This window comes from Poecilia mexicana, unplaced genomic scaffold, assembly GCF_051168715.1.
Source record: "Poecilia mexicana isolate PSO_F unplaced genomic scaffold, ASM5116871v1 scaffold_13, whole genome shotgun sequence".
Lineage (NCBI taxonomy): Eukaryota > Metazoa > Chordata > Actinopteri > Cyprinodontiformes > Poeciliidae > Poecilia > Poecilia mexicana.
Genome location: NW_028263382.1, coordinates 9,035,723 through 9,052,964, shown reverse-complemented (window position 1 = coordinate 9,052,964; position 17,242 = coordinate 9,035,723). Strand labels below are relative to the sequence as shown.

The following is a 17,242-nucleotide window of genomic DNA, read 5'->3' as shown; positions in this document are numbered from 1 at the left end:
TTAGTTTTAATGAAACTAATATTTATGATTAGCAATAACTTGTTTTAGCTAGTGGCTCACCACCGTCACGTCACAATGCCTAGATGTTCTTTAATGCTTTTAGTTTTTGTATTTATGTCTTTTCCTGAGGCTTTTCCTCAAATGTAAACCGTAAACCTGTTATAACCTGAAGAGATTACGTGTTGTCCAAGCTACAGGAATTAGTTTTCTTATAAATGATTCATTTATTTTAGAGCTTTGTCGTCACCAGGGGTGCCTATAACTGTGCAGGGTGCTGTGAATGTTTTCACAAGACAAGTAAAACTTTGTTCAGGCGAGGAAACATATATGCGGGTGAGGAAAATCACATTATTTTACAGGATAGGTTAAACAAATTTCCCTTCAGAGGCTCATAGATCATCCAGCTGAGGCAGGTGTGTGTCTCTCTTGTTGCGTTCATTGGTGTGTTTTCACGGATGTGTAAAAGACGAGGCAGGAGGCGCCGTCTCCATCTGTTTTCTGCATCACGTTGTCCGTTTGTTGGCTCTCTGGGAATCCCATCAGTCTGTAACATCTCACTTATTCACACGTCTCCCAGAGCTTTTCTGCATACAGTAGATCAGTCTGGGTCCCTGTTGGCTCGGCGGTGACCCGGCACATCCTCTGACCATCTCCACATCAGTCTCTCATAAATAAGCTGTTTCTGTCAAAAACGCCTGAGGGATACTTCACTGGAATCACTGGGAGAAAAGATTATGTCAGAAAAAGAAGAAAATATTACAAACAAGGGATAGACAGCAAAAATTCTCAGCTTAGTAATAAATAATTTTAAGAAATAAATATAGATGTAATATTTACAACCCAGTATAATTTGTTATATAAGCATTTTAAATTTATTTTAACATTTAACCAAATATAAACGCTAGTAACATGCAAGCACAATGAATACAAAGTTCAACAAGATAATTAATATTTATATATATTTTATATCAATATTTTTATTGATATAAAATATTTGTATAATACAAATAAAAGCATTTATTTATATTTTACATAAATATGTATTTTTATATTTTATAAGATAAATATATTTACTTATATAAAATATATAAATATTTGGATATATGTAATAAATAAATACATTTTTGGATTTAATAGATTATTCAATCGTTGTGATGCATTTCCAGCTTATTTTTAATTATTGTACATGTAAATATTGCTCTCTTGAACTATTACCCTTGTTTCCTATTAATTTAAGAGTGATTCCAAAAAATGCTTTCTTATTTAACAATTCAGTAAAAAAAAGTGTTAAAGAATTAATCCACTAAATTGATTTTGTTACATTATGAGTGAAAATATGCATCTATGCACTAAAAAGAGAAGAAGACAAATCATGCTTCTTTAATTTATTTTTATATCAGTTAAACAACCTGTAAATCTGTTTTTAAATCATTTTAAAATTGCCCAAACTGGTTGTGTGGCTCTTTATTCATGACTGGGCGGAGAGATAAAACCCCATTCCTCCAGTTCTTCCTCTCCTCCCTGAGGCCCATGATGACCTTTTGATTTTCTCTGCAGATTACATCTCCAATTTAACTTCACCAGACCAGTAGATTAAACGTTTTCAGCCTGCAGCCACATTTATTCACATTTTTTGTTTGATTCAGTCTGTGAAGTAAAAAAAGAGAAAAGAATAAAGCAACGCTTGTTGCGGCTAACTGGCTTTTCCAGTTCAGTCCAAGTGGCATGAAGCGATGTAGAAAATGAGCCAGATGAGGAGGATTAAACCTCCGAGTCCTTATCGTCTCCGGCGGCACTGGAGTGTAACCATGGAAACAGGAAGCTAGCGGCAAACTTCCAAGATGGCCGCCAGTTTGTGAATGGGCGCATTCCTCAACGGCAGGGCGTCTGCAGCGGGAAGGAGCGGCCGGGAGCTTGTTTACCTCCACAAGGGCCAGTATAAATAGCAACCTCTGCTGTTTTAAGGGCTTCCTGTCCCCAGGTTTTCCTTATAACAGTCGTTAAATAAACAATCGCTTTCCCATCGGGGCTGTCGGTAGTCAAGCGGGGCTCAATCAAGAGCCGCGGCGTGTGGATTTTTAAAAGCCGTCAGGCTGGAGTCATGAAGCTGTTCCAGGTCACCACACTCTCTTTCACTCCCACCCCGCCTGCTCATATCACCTTCACACTCTGAAGCCGAGCCTCAGCGCAGCAAACAGCTTAGTGCGGTGACCACTCCCTCATGTTTTGGTTTCTAACTGCAAATATCAATCAGCAGGGCGCGAAAAGCCAATTAACTGCATCCTTTATCATTTCTTTTTGTCTTTAATGACAAAACTCTTATTAAATAACAAATGCCAAACTATATTATTCTCATACGTTTTTCAGATTTTTTTCAGAGCTATTAGAGTTTTGGGTTTTTCATTAGTTTCATTTTATTTTATTTTGCCTTTTTGTTTGTCTAATTTAGTTAGTTTTAATCAGTTTTTAGAGTGGGTATGCTAGTTTTTATTAGCTATAGCTGGTTAAATATTGCTTAAGTTTAGCTTAGTTTTTATTAGTTATAGTAGTAGTTAGTTTTGTCTATTTTTTTTGAAGGTCAAAGTATTGTGATGTGATTATGTATACATCAATTTGGTAATGAGTACTCAACAGAAGAGTATTCAGAAAAATAGATCAAATGTAAAATTAATTAACCTACATCGCCATTTTACAGACTATTTCTCCCTGAAATTAGAGTTAATGCATGTAACTTTGCCAGTACTATTTGAAATGACAGAACAATTACAACTTAACCAACTGCAACACATTCCTGGAAACCTCTCTCCATGAAACATCATGAAATATATAATTTTTTATTTCTGAATTAGTGGAGTTTTTCTAACTACCAATGGAGGCTGGAGGAGTTACCATCTGACGATAAACATGCACCAGATAAAGAAAAGTCTAATTTTTGCTACTGGTTTGGTTTTGAAAATACCACCAATTGATTTAGGTCCCAAATATTTTACTTTAACTACGACAGTCGACATTATTATTTTCCCATACAGTTTAGAAAAATCCTTTATTTCACCTATAAAACTGGTTAACATTGTTTCTAGATGGATAAATAACCAAAACAAACTTCTGAAAAATCAGACTCCAACTTTTATATTCAGAAATACACAAACATCTTCCAGTTGCCGTTGTCAATAAGGACGCGCCGTCCGTCATGCTGCGTCTGTTTCAGACAAGGGCACCAAGTTGTCAGCGTGCATTCCTCACAACAGCAGATTTTTAAGATCGTATTTGTCCGCTTGGAGCGGAGCGCATGCCCAAAATGTTTGAACGTTTAAACTTATCTCATTGTGGCCTCTGGAAATGGCAGGCATTCCCACAGGTGTTAAAATAATCCAGGAACAAAGCTTCATCCCAGGCCGTAATCTCTGCATCATATTTCAGGCGTGCCATCATGCTGGTTTGGTTTTCTGGGCAGAGATAACGAGGCTGGTGTTTACTGGAGGACAAGGCGTGACAAAATAGCATTTATTTATTTTTACTGTTACCTTATGAGAAGTATTGATTTAACTTTTTTAAGTTATTGGCAATCTTTGTGATCATTTAGAGCTGCCGTTTGGAGTGGACCAAGAGAAACTGAATTGTCAGAGAATAGGATTAGAAATGCATACGTTGTGCCAATTAAAGGTTAGTATAGTTTATTAAAACTAACAAAACAACAAAAACAGAAATTGAGAATACATTGTTAACTGAAATAAAAACAGTAATTAATGGAGGAAAAACTGAAAAACTGCACTTATAACTAAAACATACTGAAATACAGATACAATCTGCTTAATTTTTGTCTTTATTAATCTATTTATTAGCTTTCTGAACTGATTTGAAATGGATGTTTTTACGTCAGCTGCCAGTAAATTAAGCGCTCCTGACTCCTGCAGATATGCTTGTCTGCTAAATTTTGGGGAAAAAACACCAGATTCAGTTGGTTGTTCAAGAATGACTGAATACATTTTTTGGAAATTGTATCTTCTGTTGAGGATTCGTTACCCAATCGATGTAAACATAATCACAATAATTGGACTTGTTTTAATTCTGCACCTAAAAGTTAACCAAAGTGGGGAAAAACTAAAACTACCACTAAAACTAATAAAAACCAAACTAAAACTAAACCTTAATTAATAACAACCACTAAAAATTAGCAAATACACTTCAAAGCTAACTGAATTAGACCGTCACAACAAAATAAAACTAAAATAAGCAATTATAGAAACACAACATTAAAAAAACACAAATCCCACAAAAAACCTTAATCATTCTTTAAATTAATCATCAATCTTTATTTTTGTTGTTTTAATTCTCATTAAATTCATTTTGCTACTACTGAACTCCACTAATTATTCTTAAACGTTTCCATTCACCGTATAGTTGCACAAATTGGAATTATGAAAATAAATTAGCTTAAGGTGAGCACAGGAATTAAAAAAAAAAAATGCATGGAAATTGGTGTATTTCACGAAACTGCAACTCTTTTTTTCGCACCACACAAGTCATGAGATCAACAACCTGATGTTACTTCTGGCAGAAACAACAAAGAAGTCAAACAGGAAGTGGTAGGAGGAGGATGGTGCAGTTTGTTTTTAATGGTTTTTTGTGTGAACAAACTTGTAATTTTTGTTATAATCTTGGATGGTTTTGATTATTTCATTCTAGTTTGATTATTCTGAGTTCCTTGATGTCTTTCTTTGGTTAGATCAGCCTTGGTTCTGTTTTACTTTAGTTCAGTCATTCTTAGTTTTTCTAAATCTGTTATTACTTGTCACTGAAGTTTATGTTTCTTACGTTTAATTATTCTTTAGTGTTTGATTTATTTTCTTGCCCCTGTGCCACTCTCTCTCTCTCCCCTCACACTTTCAACCCGTTTCTAATCAACCATCTGTTTGTTTCTTCTTTGTCTATCAATAAAACTCATTCTCAGTTCCTCCTCGCTGGTTCCTTTTGTCAACTCCTGTTATTTCCCTGCCGTCATTTTCCCCTGGATTCCTATTTTTGGTTTGACTTTGGCTCCCTGTGCTCCCTGTGATGTTTGTAAGTCTTCAGTTTTATTAAAGAACATTCATTATGACCCATTCATGCTTCCAGCGCCGACCTGCATTTGGCTCCACCTACAAACACATCATCACTATTTTAACTGCATTTCTTATGTAGTGGAAACACAACAATTGTGAAATGGTGGAATATCGACAAAGTAATGGAAACCTAATTACTGCCATCCAATCAGAGAACACAGAAACAGAGGATAGTGTATAAAATCTGGATTATGTGACTGGAAATTTTGATGTCTCCATAAGGTTCTCTATTTCCCAACAGACAGGCCAGAGATCCGTGAACAATTTGCTCCATCCTGCAGGTCTCCTTGTCCCTCCCGGTTCCATAAATCTCAGATCCCCTTGGGGAAGACCGGTCAGACGGGAGCAAAATAAAGCTGTCTGAAAAGTCGACTGCTTCAAGTTACATTCGCTGGACAAATCTTAAATCAAGGCTGAAGCTCTGTAGCACTGCAGAGTTTTCCTTCGGCCAGGAGACGGACAGTCAGTTGGTCGGTTGGTTGAGGCCGATTAAGCTGGTGGTCCTCTGATCGGAAAGTCGGTTTACTGGCCTGTTAAAGGCAAATAAAGATTTTCTCTTTGGAGGCATATATTTAATGGCTCTTGTGTTACTCCAGTTAATGTCCCAGCACAGCAGGAGGTCAGTGAACTTCCTCCATCATGTTGTTGGATGAACTCAATAACCTTCTCAGCGGTGGACTCACCATGAAATAGGCAACCTTTTATTGGAGAACGTAGGTGTAGGTGGGATAGAAATATCTTCTTTAGCTAGAGGTTATTCTTCATTGAACAGGTTAGGTTAACTCTATGGTCTATACAAAACATGTTTATTACACTTTTTGCACATATTCGTTCTTAGATAATAAGATTTTATTCTGCTCAGCTGTGGCTCTATTCTGCACCTTTCAGAATGAGCCGTTTTAGGCCACGCCCCCAACTCAACTAGATGTTACTGTAAAACAGCTGTGCAGAGGAACATGTTGCCTTCTGTCGTTAATTTCTGATTATACAACTTTTAAAAATAACCTTTAAAAAACTCCTAAATAGATTATGAAATAATATTAAAATAATGGAATGGGTGAATTTATATGCGAAGTGAAGATTGTTACTGTTTGTTTTTATCTTTGAAATTGTTGAAATGTTTTTATTTTGTGTGTTTTAAGGTTTTGAAATTTTTGTTAAATGTTGTTGAGACGATCAATTTGAATTTTGTGGTTTGATTTTGTTTGTTTTGTTAAGGTATTTATCTTTTTTTGTAATGTTCGTAAAATAATGATTTTAGTTTGTGTTTTGGAGCCCGGGAAGTATCTGTCTTTATGATAGAGACTAATGGGGATCCTTAAATAAACACATTTTTACGTGAAAATGACTACAAACACATACGCAATTATACAACTGTACATCATTGAAAAGCAGAAGTGGAGCTTCCTGCAAAACCAACAGCGATGCAGCAAGTGGTTTCTGGATGGAAAGTCAATAAGACACCTGTCTTTTTCCATTGTACAGCGCTTACAGAGGTAAAACCAGCTGACCAAATATGCTTGAGCTTCAGTTGGATTGCTAGGTAATGGGATGAGGTTGCTAGGTAACGGGCAGCGCCTGCTGATTTGTGACTTTATATTCTGGAGATTTTTGAAGCCGCTCCTTTTCCAGGCACCAAAAAATTATTAGTAGTTTCAGAAGCAGTAAAAACCCAAATGGAAGAATAAAAATGTGCAAAATGGGGATTTTGCACATTTTACTAGCTTCGTATATGGTGGTATTTATCGGCCATTTTGAGAAATGTCTGAAATTGACAAGGGAAAGAAGCTTCGGTTCTACTTTCAGGCAGATGAGGTAAACAACATGTGTTTTGTCAGTTAGAAATGAATGAAACTGAAGAAGCCAGGACAAATCGAGTGGAGGAATGACGTCCCTCAGGGCGGGTGGATGCGGCAGAGCACCAACTGCCGCCGCAGGTGTATATCTTCCTGGCTTTGTGAAACGGTTCGATAGTGACTAATGGATTGACCCAGGTGCTCAGGGCGGATCGGTTTGCAGGGTCAGGGCAGCGGGAGAGCATGGCTAACATGACCCTGACCTGACGGGGGGATATGCCGCCTTTCCCATCATTACCATCTCATTTCAGAGGTCTTTTCATGGTTCAGGTACAAGCGACCTTGTCTTTTTTACGACATCTTTAAATAAAACCTCACAGATGATGTCTCAGTTAACACTCAGTGCAACTTTTTGTTTTTATTTAAGCATCAAAACCCCAAGTCTATACAAAAGTTATGTGGATATTTTCCCAAAACTCTTGGAGGATCATGAAGGTTGGTGGAAACTTGCAGTATTAACGGTAGAAAGGCCATTGCTGTTTCATGGTCCTTTAGATTTTTGCACAATGTTTGCTTTTTGAGGTCTCTCAGCCTACTTCATGCTATCAGACAGGTTCTATTTAAGAGATTTTTTGATTCTGCAGATCTCGTAATCATGCGAGGAAAGGCGAATCAAAATGGATCACCGCGAAAATAAGGAAGATCGCAGATGTTAGCTTCTGCAGTAGATGGTTTCCTCTGTGCATATTAATGCATACTGATGTATATTCGGTTTTTGATCTATATTAAAATAGGCAGTTATAAACATTTTTCAAGGATTTTAAAGTGTAAAGCAAAACTGGGTCAAATGTAAAAAAATTCCAACAAAGTGGGCATAAAAATAATGAAAACAAACAAGCACTGAAGTTATTTTACTTATTCGACACATTTTTTATCTACCTGTGATGTTGTGATTGTTTTGAATAACTTTGATCAGCTCAGGTTGTTGTAATAAACTTGATATTTACACAATTGTAACTTTATTTTCCCTCAGATCTTAGTTTTTAATCAAAAACTGAATGATTTCAATTTTTAAGTTTATGAAAGTAATTTCTACCGTCTGAAGTGATAAAGCTCCCATCGCTCCCAGTCAGCCTCTCCCATCGGCTCATTATAGCCCGGTTCTTCACACCTTCCCCCATGTTGGGCCCAGCTGTGAACCCGTTCTGCCCGGGCCAGCCCAAAGTGTCAGGAAAGGCTGCCGGTTCCACAGGCGTGGCAACGGACCGCGGCCTCTGATCTGGGCTGGAGAAAGCTGTAAATCACAGCGTGAAGGTGGCGCTCCAAAGTGCTCATTAAGGCAGCCGGTAATAAACGTGGTGAGAACGAACGGCTCGCCCTGCCTGTCAAACCCGACGGGGTAATGAGCCGAGGCGACCAGAGAACCCAAACACCGTACTCAGGTAAAAGCAGAACGACTTCAACATATTTTAATCAAGGAATAAGTAGTCGGCCAAGAAATTACTCAAGTAAGAGTAAAAAAATATTTGGTAAAAAGTCCACAAAAGTACTGAGTAACTGACCAAATTATCAGTCATTTCTTATTTAAAAATTACATCTTCAGATTATAAAGTCTAGTGGAAATTTTGGTATCTAAGGATGAAAATGACAATAATTCATATAAGTAACAAAAAATAAAATCGGGCAAAAGTAAATGTTTCCAAATCAGTTTATTTCAATAAAAAACTGATGAAACTTTAACAAAAACTGCAGGTGTGTGTCTGAGTCTGGTGAATTTCGGGTTAAAACATGTTGGTTTTTCATTCAGTGGGTAGAAAATCCAGAAATTTTCCTCAAGTTGGAGTAGAAATACTTCATAAATAAAACTACTCAGGTAAAAGTAAAAAGTACAGCTAGCTGAAAAAATGTAAAAGAAAATAAAGTACATTTCTGAGTTTGGAAAGTCAAAAGTTTGCTTGCAAAAACTCAGAAGTACAGAGATTAATATCAGAAATTTTCTAGAAAAAATGGAAAATTTCAGAGTTTGACAGTTGAAAATGTTCAACTTGTCCTTCATTCAGTGAAGTTACTGACAGTGGGTAGAAAATCCTGAAATTTTACTCAAATAAGAGCAAAGATACTTCATAATACAATTACTAAAGTACCTTTTACTACATTATACTAAAAAGTACAGCATAGTAAACATACTCCAAAAGGTACTTTTTCTCCTCAAAAGTTACTCAAGTAAATGTAACTAGTTAGGTGTGTCAGCAGGTGTGTTTTGAGTCAATAATTCTTTAATGATGATGAAAAAGTTCAAGTTCCACCAGCAGATTATTTCACTTATAAAAAGGGGAAAAAAAGTTTGTCTTATTGCAAGTGCCCTAATATATTTGCACGATAAACCCTAATACTTGGTAAGATGTTTTTGGTGTTTTTTTGTTTTTGTTTTTTGCAGTGAGATAAACTCAGTGAACCACCCCATCAAATGCTTCTTGTTTTAGAAACATTTCTCTGCTGAATTTAAATAGACGGAGGGAAACGGAGAGCAGAGTGAAGGAAAAGACTGGACTGGATTAGCAGAGGGCCTGTTTTTCCTCTCCATGTCCAGGCACCCCTGGACCGGGATGGATAGATAGTGACGGCCTGCCAGTTGGTTTTCATTACATTAGCCCTCCTGTTCTTCCTCCCCCTCTCCTGAACACACGTCCCCCTCTCAAGGAAAGGTACAAAATTGTTCCTGAAAGTGAAAGAAATGGCCAGAGGCAACTTTTTCCAATGTATTTTTCTAATATCCTCCTCAGACTTGCAGTCTCCCTGTTCTCTTTCATGTAAAGCCCTGTCATGTACCCCATGGGGGCGAGACAGGAATGCAGCTTCAATATAAGATCTGCACCTTTGCGTTCTGCGTGATGCATGCCTCTGTGAGTCCACTCGGGTTTGTTTACCGGCGCAACGCTGAACAGCAATGAAATAAGGCACAGATGTGCATCGCTGGCTCAGACCTTTGGTTGGAGGCCCGCTCGGAAAGTCGGACATTTCGACTTTCTCGCCCTCCTCCGGGTTTGTTATCTCTCCAACTCGCTGCGCCGGGATCCGATAACCACAACCAGAACCGTCCCCCTCCCCCGTCATGGTTCTGCTCAGCCCGTTCGGCTCGAGTCACGCCATGCTGAACCTACGGGAGCGCCGCGCTTCAAAGGCACTTCAGAGCCTCAGCAGGCTGATCCTCACTCGATAAGACAACTGCTGTCTGTTTTTTGTGAAGCGGTGCCCTTTAACCTCCACAGCTTCGGCACTGACAACAATTTATATTACTCTGAAATCCCTCCCCACCTCCTGCTTTAAATCATGGCAGGAGAAAACGCGCAGCGTAATGCAGAAAGAGACGGCCATAAAGGCATCGACCCGACGAAGCCGCAAGAAGCCAAACTGCTGCTCCTCATTTCTGACGGCGCCGGTCCAAAATATTCCCGGCTCGCCGAGTCATACTGTCAATAAAACGTTTTTCCCATCGGGATAGACTCTCATCTGTTTCGTTTCTGCAAAAGAAAAACCCAACAATGTGCATTGATCAGTCGGTCTTTTGATGTTTAGGGTTTTCACACCTTACAGTGAAGTAGATTCGGGTTGATTGGGAACCAGAACAGCAACATTTGTTACATTTTCAGCTGCTGCGCTTCAGTTTCTCACTGCCCTGCGAAAAAATAAACCCAACACTTTGAAAAGCCTGTTCCCCTCCTCGTCTGTGGGGGCGCTGCACCAAGAATCACTGAAGGAAACGACACGAAAACCTCTGAAGAAGAAACCAAGCGCAACTTCCTTCTTTATGAAATGTAAATAAAAATGGAGAAGCGTCAGATTTTAGCAGTTGTAGGATTTCTCTTATCTTTTGCAAAATAAATTTCATATGTTCGTTTGGTTGTTTTTACCCAGAATGACCTGCACTGTAGTCCACTTCCTGATTTTGGAGCGGTCTCTGGTCCGCTAGGCATTCACATACGGATTCAAAATGCATCACAGTTCACTTCAACTGAACCGAGACCGAGGTTTGTAGGCGAACCAAAATTGTTTTCTTAGTCCACATTAGATCTCGATTCCATATTCTCACCTCCCCAAACCAACCATAGCTCATAAAAGTGGACTAAACAGGACTGGTGTGAATATTCCTAATTTAAAGCGGACCTATTATGAAATGCGTCAGAGTATTTTACAGGGGATTTATTACTCAGAATTCACTTTCTGCATGTCTTTGTACTTCCATTTGAGCCTTCACTGCTTCCAAAAACAGCACAAGCACCTCAAAAGAAAGAAAAAAACTCCACCAAGCAGTTTTTTGGCAATAAGTTAATGTTTTTTATATATGGCCTGTTTCAAAAACCTCCTGCCCTGTTGCCTAGCTACTCAAGTTGATGTCAGCAAGTTTTACCGCTGTATGCTCTGTACAATGGCTGCTAGAAAAGTCGAGCATTTTGTTGTTGGCTTACCATCCAGAAACCACTTCTTGCATCCTTGTTGGTTGTGCAGAAGGCTCCAGTTCTGCTTTTCAAAGATGTGTAGTTGTATAATTGCTCATCAGTTTGCAGCTATTTTCACATGCGAGTGTAAACGTTGAGTTAGGAGACCCTACAACAGCTCAAAACAGGCAGAACTTAAGACTAAAATCTTATTATATGAGAATGATTCTGTGCAGAAAATGTTTTGTATAGGGCATAGGCCCATTGTAACCCTTTCAACGACGTCCCTTTGGTTTTCTAGGTCTTTGATTTGTGTTCAGATGATCCTGGTTGACTAAGAAACAACCAGAAGCTGTTTCCTTTCATGGGATTAAAAATTAAGTCCTTCCTTTAATCTGTATTTGTTTATTAAACCTTTGTCGTCGCAGCTTAACGGAAATGAAAAGAGAGTTTATTCCCTGACTTTCACTATCAGGGGACAATATGGGAACTGTTTTCCAACCCAGCAGCCTGCAGATTTTCCAGATAGCCTATCTGCCTCTTGAACTCAGCCAGAAAGGGTTTTGCGAGGGGCCCAGACCCTTCAGCAGGCATCAGTCTGTTGATGCAAAGCAGAGTAATTACAATTCCTGCCCGGTTCGACTCCGCATCACAAGACCACTATGTACGTGCTGTACTCTTATCTCCTGCCGCAGCCCAGCCACAGATAGGGATAAAGAGCAACAGAGCTACCGAGACGGGAGACAGGATCACTCCGACGACACGCAGAGGAGTAATCTTTGCTCTAATCACACCAATTAGTTCACTCAAAGAGAGGTGAGGTCAGGAGCATTAGCCTCGAGACATCATTTCTCCTTTAATCTCTGCCAGTTAGCCGCATTGGTAAAAAAAACACAAACCCCAAGAGAAACCGTGATCATTCTTTAAATTATTCTTCCGCCGTTTATTTTTGTTGTCGTTTGTGTTTCCTTAAGTTCATTTTGGTGCTGCTGAACTGCATGAATGATTGGTAAACAAACTGGTAGCTCAAACTAGAATCATGACAATAAATTAGCAGAATGGAAGCAGGTGAATCTTGAAAAAACACAATTAAAAGCCACTTCTTTTATAATATTTTAGCTACTCGCTGTCCAATTGGAACAGTGGCACCCAATGGTCCAAACTTAACTTTATATTATTAAATATTTTATATTTAATCTCTTGTTTATTGATTTTTACAACCAATTACAAAAATACCAGTCATTTCTCTGAATCAGAGTCTCAGTAAAATAGCAAAAAAGCTACATTTTCACACTTTTTAGTATTTTATAGCCAAGTTCTGTGATCTGTGTTGATCCCAAAATAGCTTAATTTATCTACAACTCTGCTGTGACTGGTGCTCAAAATCACCGCATGCCTAACAAGTTTGAGAAATTTTAGTTTTTCTTTTTTTGTGGTCTGATTAAAAATTTCTGACAAATATTTTCCAACTTTGAGCTCGTAGAGGTGTGCTATGCGCTCAACACCGAGTGCCAATTTTACAAAGGGCTTCAGAAAACTTCTTCAACAAAAAGTGATGGCAAATCCAACTGTGAAGAAAGCAAAGTTCATGGAATGAGAAAATATTAAGGAATTATGACTAAAGCTGTTTGTACAGATGTAAATCCATGTCAAACTAATGACCATAAGTCAGTAAAAATTCAACTTAAACAGTTATATAGTTTCATTATGTACTGAAAAACATACTTGAAGACACTGATTTATACCATAAATTCACAGTCTTGTTTCTTTATGGTTAAAGGAGCTTTACTGTTTGATTTAAAAGACTGTACAGTGCAAAAACACAAAATCCTACCAAATATTTTTGTTTAGTTTTTAGTCCAAATATCTTAGTTTACTAGAGGAGTAAATGCATAATCAAACTCTGATGCGTACCAAAAAGCGAACTCTAGTCTGCCTAAAATCCTCAGTCTCAGTTCAGTTGAAGTGAACTCTGGTGCAGTTTGGATGTGTATGTGAACACTAAGCGAACCAGAGAACACTATGAGAGCAAATACAACAAAAACAAACGAAAGAGTCTTCGGAAACAACAAGAAAGAAAAACCACAACCGTTAAAATCTGACGCCACTCCATTTTTATTTACATTTTGTGAAGAAGGTTGTCTTCAGTGTCGTCTTCAGAGGGTTTTGCCGTTTCCTTCGGTGGATCTTGATGCAGTGCCACCACAGGCGAGGAGGGGAACAGGTTTTTTAATTAGTTTGGATTGTTTGACAGTGCAGTGAGAAAGGGAACCGCAGCAGTGGAAAATGTAACTAAAGTTGCGATTTTGGTCTCGAATCGTACTGAATCTAGTGGACTATCAGGTGTGAAGATATCTTTAGACACGGCAGTAACTTGAAGCTGGGTCATACGGAAAGATCTGTGAATACTGAACTGCCAATAAGTGCCGAGGTCCATGTATGTCAGATTTTCACTCTGCGGAAGGAGAATGTTTGTCATGAACCTTGGGACTTAATATCAGCCGTTTAATTTTCAGTTCTTTAGGTTTAAAATTCCTTTTTAGGGCAGATAAAAGATGCTGAAGGTAGTGAAAACTCAGGTGGGATCAAACGTTAGCCATTTCCCTGAATTGGGAGCCAACTTTATCTTGGTAACTCCATGTGACGTTGTAATCTGTTTTCAGTGACAGCGCAGAGCTGTGACCCCTGACAGCATGTTTAGTCTGTCAATAGGACCTTCAAGTGGCTCCACACATGGTCAGTTAACACACATAATAAAATTCAGCTGCAGACTTGGTCCGAGCCGAAGCGTTTACGCTCATCTTTGATGCGAGGAAGACGAAGTGGCAAATGCGCGTCTGTCTTTGAGAGTCACTCAAGCGAGCGTTGAGCCCCCGGCTCCGGCAGGTTGCGTTTGAGAGAGAGGGAGCCGGCGGAGCTGCATGACGGTTCCGTGGTGTGAGAGCGAGGAGCTGGAATCATCCGAACCCCCTGCTGTAGCTCCAACATCTGCCCGCCCGCCGCAGCCAATCAGACGGGCAGAGCTGGGAGCCGCGACGAATGCGTCTGTTCGGCGATCTTTTCAAGACGTCCTGGTGGAGGCCTGGAGACAAAAGCCCACCCCCGCCTAGAGAAACCGCCCACTGCATCCACCCTTCCTCAGCCCTCTGCTTTGATATCTTAGACCCCCGCATGGAGGAGTAGCTTTCCCTGCTCTCTCACACACACACACACACACACACACACGCACCCACGCACACACACACACACACACACACGCACACACACACACACACAATCTCCATTTCAAATGATAGAGTCGGTGGTGGGATGTAGCGAAATACTTCATTACTGTAGTTAAGTACATTTTCATATGTCTGTATTTTACTTAAAGGTGACCTAAGCTTCCTGGAACAGGTTAGGATGAGCCTATGGCCTAAACAAAACATGTTCATTGCACTTTTAGCACAAAATTATTCTTAAATATAGAAATTATAGTCTGCTCACTTCGTCCTGTTTTGAGCCGTTTTAGGGCCTGCTGCTGGCCATGCCCCTCAACTCAACGTTTACACTCACACGTGAAAATGGCTCCAAGCAGATGCATAATTACACAACCATACATCTTTGAAAAGCATTAGTAGAGCCTTCTGCACAACCAACAAGAATGCAACAAGTGGTTTCTGGAAGGTAACTCAGCAACAAAACACTTGTGTCTTCCAGCAGCCATTGTACAGCTGGTAAAACCAGCTCTCCAAACGTACTGGAGCTTTGCTTGCATTGCTAAGTGACGGAGTGGGTTCAGCTGAGGTTGCTAGGTAACGGGCAGTGCCTGCTGAATTGTGAATTTACGTTCTGAAAGTTTTTGAAATGGTTCATTTTCCAGACACCAAAAAACATTAACTTAGTGCCAAAAATCAGTTCTGTTTTTTTAAGCATTTGAGCTTTTCCTAGAGGAAGTAGAAACCCAAATGGAAGTAAAAAACAACGTACCAAATGTGAATTTTGTGTCCACTTAAAGTGGATTTAATTGTGTGTACTTTTGACTTCTACATTCACGCCACGTTGCGTTTTTTTTGTTTGTTTATTAGTTTAAAGTAATCAATGAGTTATTCCAGATAACTGGTTCAAAAAGCAACTCCAAGTGTAAACAGTTCCAAAATTATAAACAATAAAAACAGGAATTATCTGCAGCATTGCTAACTAAAATGGCACACTTTTAATCTACATAAACATACATACAGTAAGAACACTTTTACTTTTTTACTCAAGTAAAAATGTTAATGTGGTATTTTACTCTCACTAAAGAACATTTTTGTCTGTTTATTTGTACTTTTACTAGAGTCTGAGTGCTTTCCAATGCGGGCCCCAGAATTATGGAGGTAAACGGCACATCTGGTCTTCGACAGGTCGTTTTTAACTGGATAAACTGGGACGAGCTCAGAGATAGCACAGCATCTAAACTGTCTATCTTGTTCCTCATCTGTTATCTAGACATTCCCGCTGTAAGCCGAGATAAACTCTGGCAGCCGGAGGATACACAGGCGTCCCGATAGCAGATAGCCAAAGCAACGGCTGTTTTCCAGTGCCAGATAAGGATACCGTAGACATGTAATACCATAAATCACTGCCGGTAAAGTTATGAGTCGTGGAGAACAGTTTCTCAGACCAGAGCAGATCGGCTTCCAGATGGCCGGCCCATCTGAACAGGTTCTCTTTCAACATCTGGCTGGAGTTCAGAAGGTAATTATGGGATAGAGTAATAGAGACACAGACAGTCGGGACACCGGTGCCCACGGAGGGATGACATCCCCTCGGCCCAGATAACAGGCCGTGACCGGCTAGAATTACAACGTGCTGAAATCTGTCCACAGGTTCATTTCAGTCACTGATTCACCTCAGGATATCCGACGTCCATCGAGACAAACAGAAATACATAAATTAACAACTCAAGATGATTTAGAATATCGCAAGTTTTCAGGAGTGACGGTTGGTTGGCCTGTTGAAGCAGTACTTTGTTTTTATTTCATGTTACAATCTCAAACTTTAATGTGACTCATTGGGATTTTAGACAACAAACACAAACTGGTGCAAATTACAAGGCTTTACTCTATTACCTCTAAATAAAATACTGTGTAATCCAATGTTGTTCTTCTATTGTAGATGGAAGTACATTTACACATTTTTGTAGTTCCATTTGTGTTTCTACTGCTTCTAAAATGCTTAAAAGAAAACACCCAGACTTCTTTCAATAAGCTAATGCTTTTTTGATGTCTGGAAAATGAGCCATTTCAAAAACCTGCGGAATGTAACATCACAAATCAGCAGGCCTAGCCGGTTACCTAGCAACCCAGTGAAGCCCAGCCGGTTACCTAGCGACCCAGTGAAGCCCAGCCGGTTACCTAGCGACCCAGTAAAACCCAGCCGGTTACCTAGCGACCCCAGCTGAGTTCTAGGTCAGCTTGTTTTCCCGTTGCATGAACTGTACAACTCAGCAACAAGGGTTTTGTTGCTGACTTACCATCCAGAAACCACTTGTTGCATTCCCCAGTGAAGCTCTACCTGTCACCTAGCTACGAAAACTGGGCTCTAGCATGTTTGGTCAGCTGGTTTTACCTCTGTATGTGCTGTGTAATGGCTGCTGTAATGTTGTTCACTCAATAAGCTCATTGAAATCTTATTATCCAAGAACAATTTTGTGAAAAAATGTAACAAACACCAAATTTCAACAATTTTAAAGATAAATGAAAACCAAACAATCTTCATTTTGAGTAGAAATTCATCCATGTCTTCAATTCAATATTATTTGATAATAGATTTTTAAGGTTCTTTTTAAATGTTACAAAAACAGAAATAAATGTAATAACAGAAGGCAACTGTGAAAACAACTATTCACCGTTGATTTTTGAGAGTTTGAGGTAAAATAAAAGTA

The 17,242-nt window shown here is 39.2% G+C and overlaps 1 long non-coding RNA gene across 1 annotated transcript in view; it reads right to left on the bottom strand.

Annotated features, from left to right (window-relative positions):
• Positions 1–204: 204 nt before the first annotated feature.
• LOC106916979 (uncharacterized) overlaps positions 205–17,242 on the bottom strand; it is a 35,703-nt gene continuing 18,665 nt past the window's right edge. The window contains exon 2 of the long non-coding RNA XR_001418100.2: positions 205–719. This is a non-coding gene — a long non-coding RNA (uncharacterized LOC106916979). The remainder of the gene's footprint in view (positions 720–17,242) is intronic.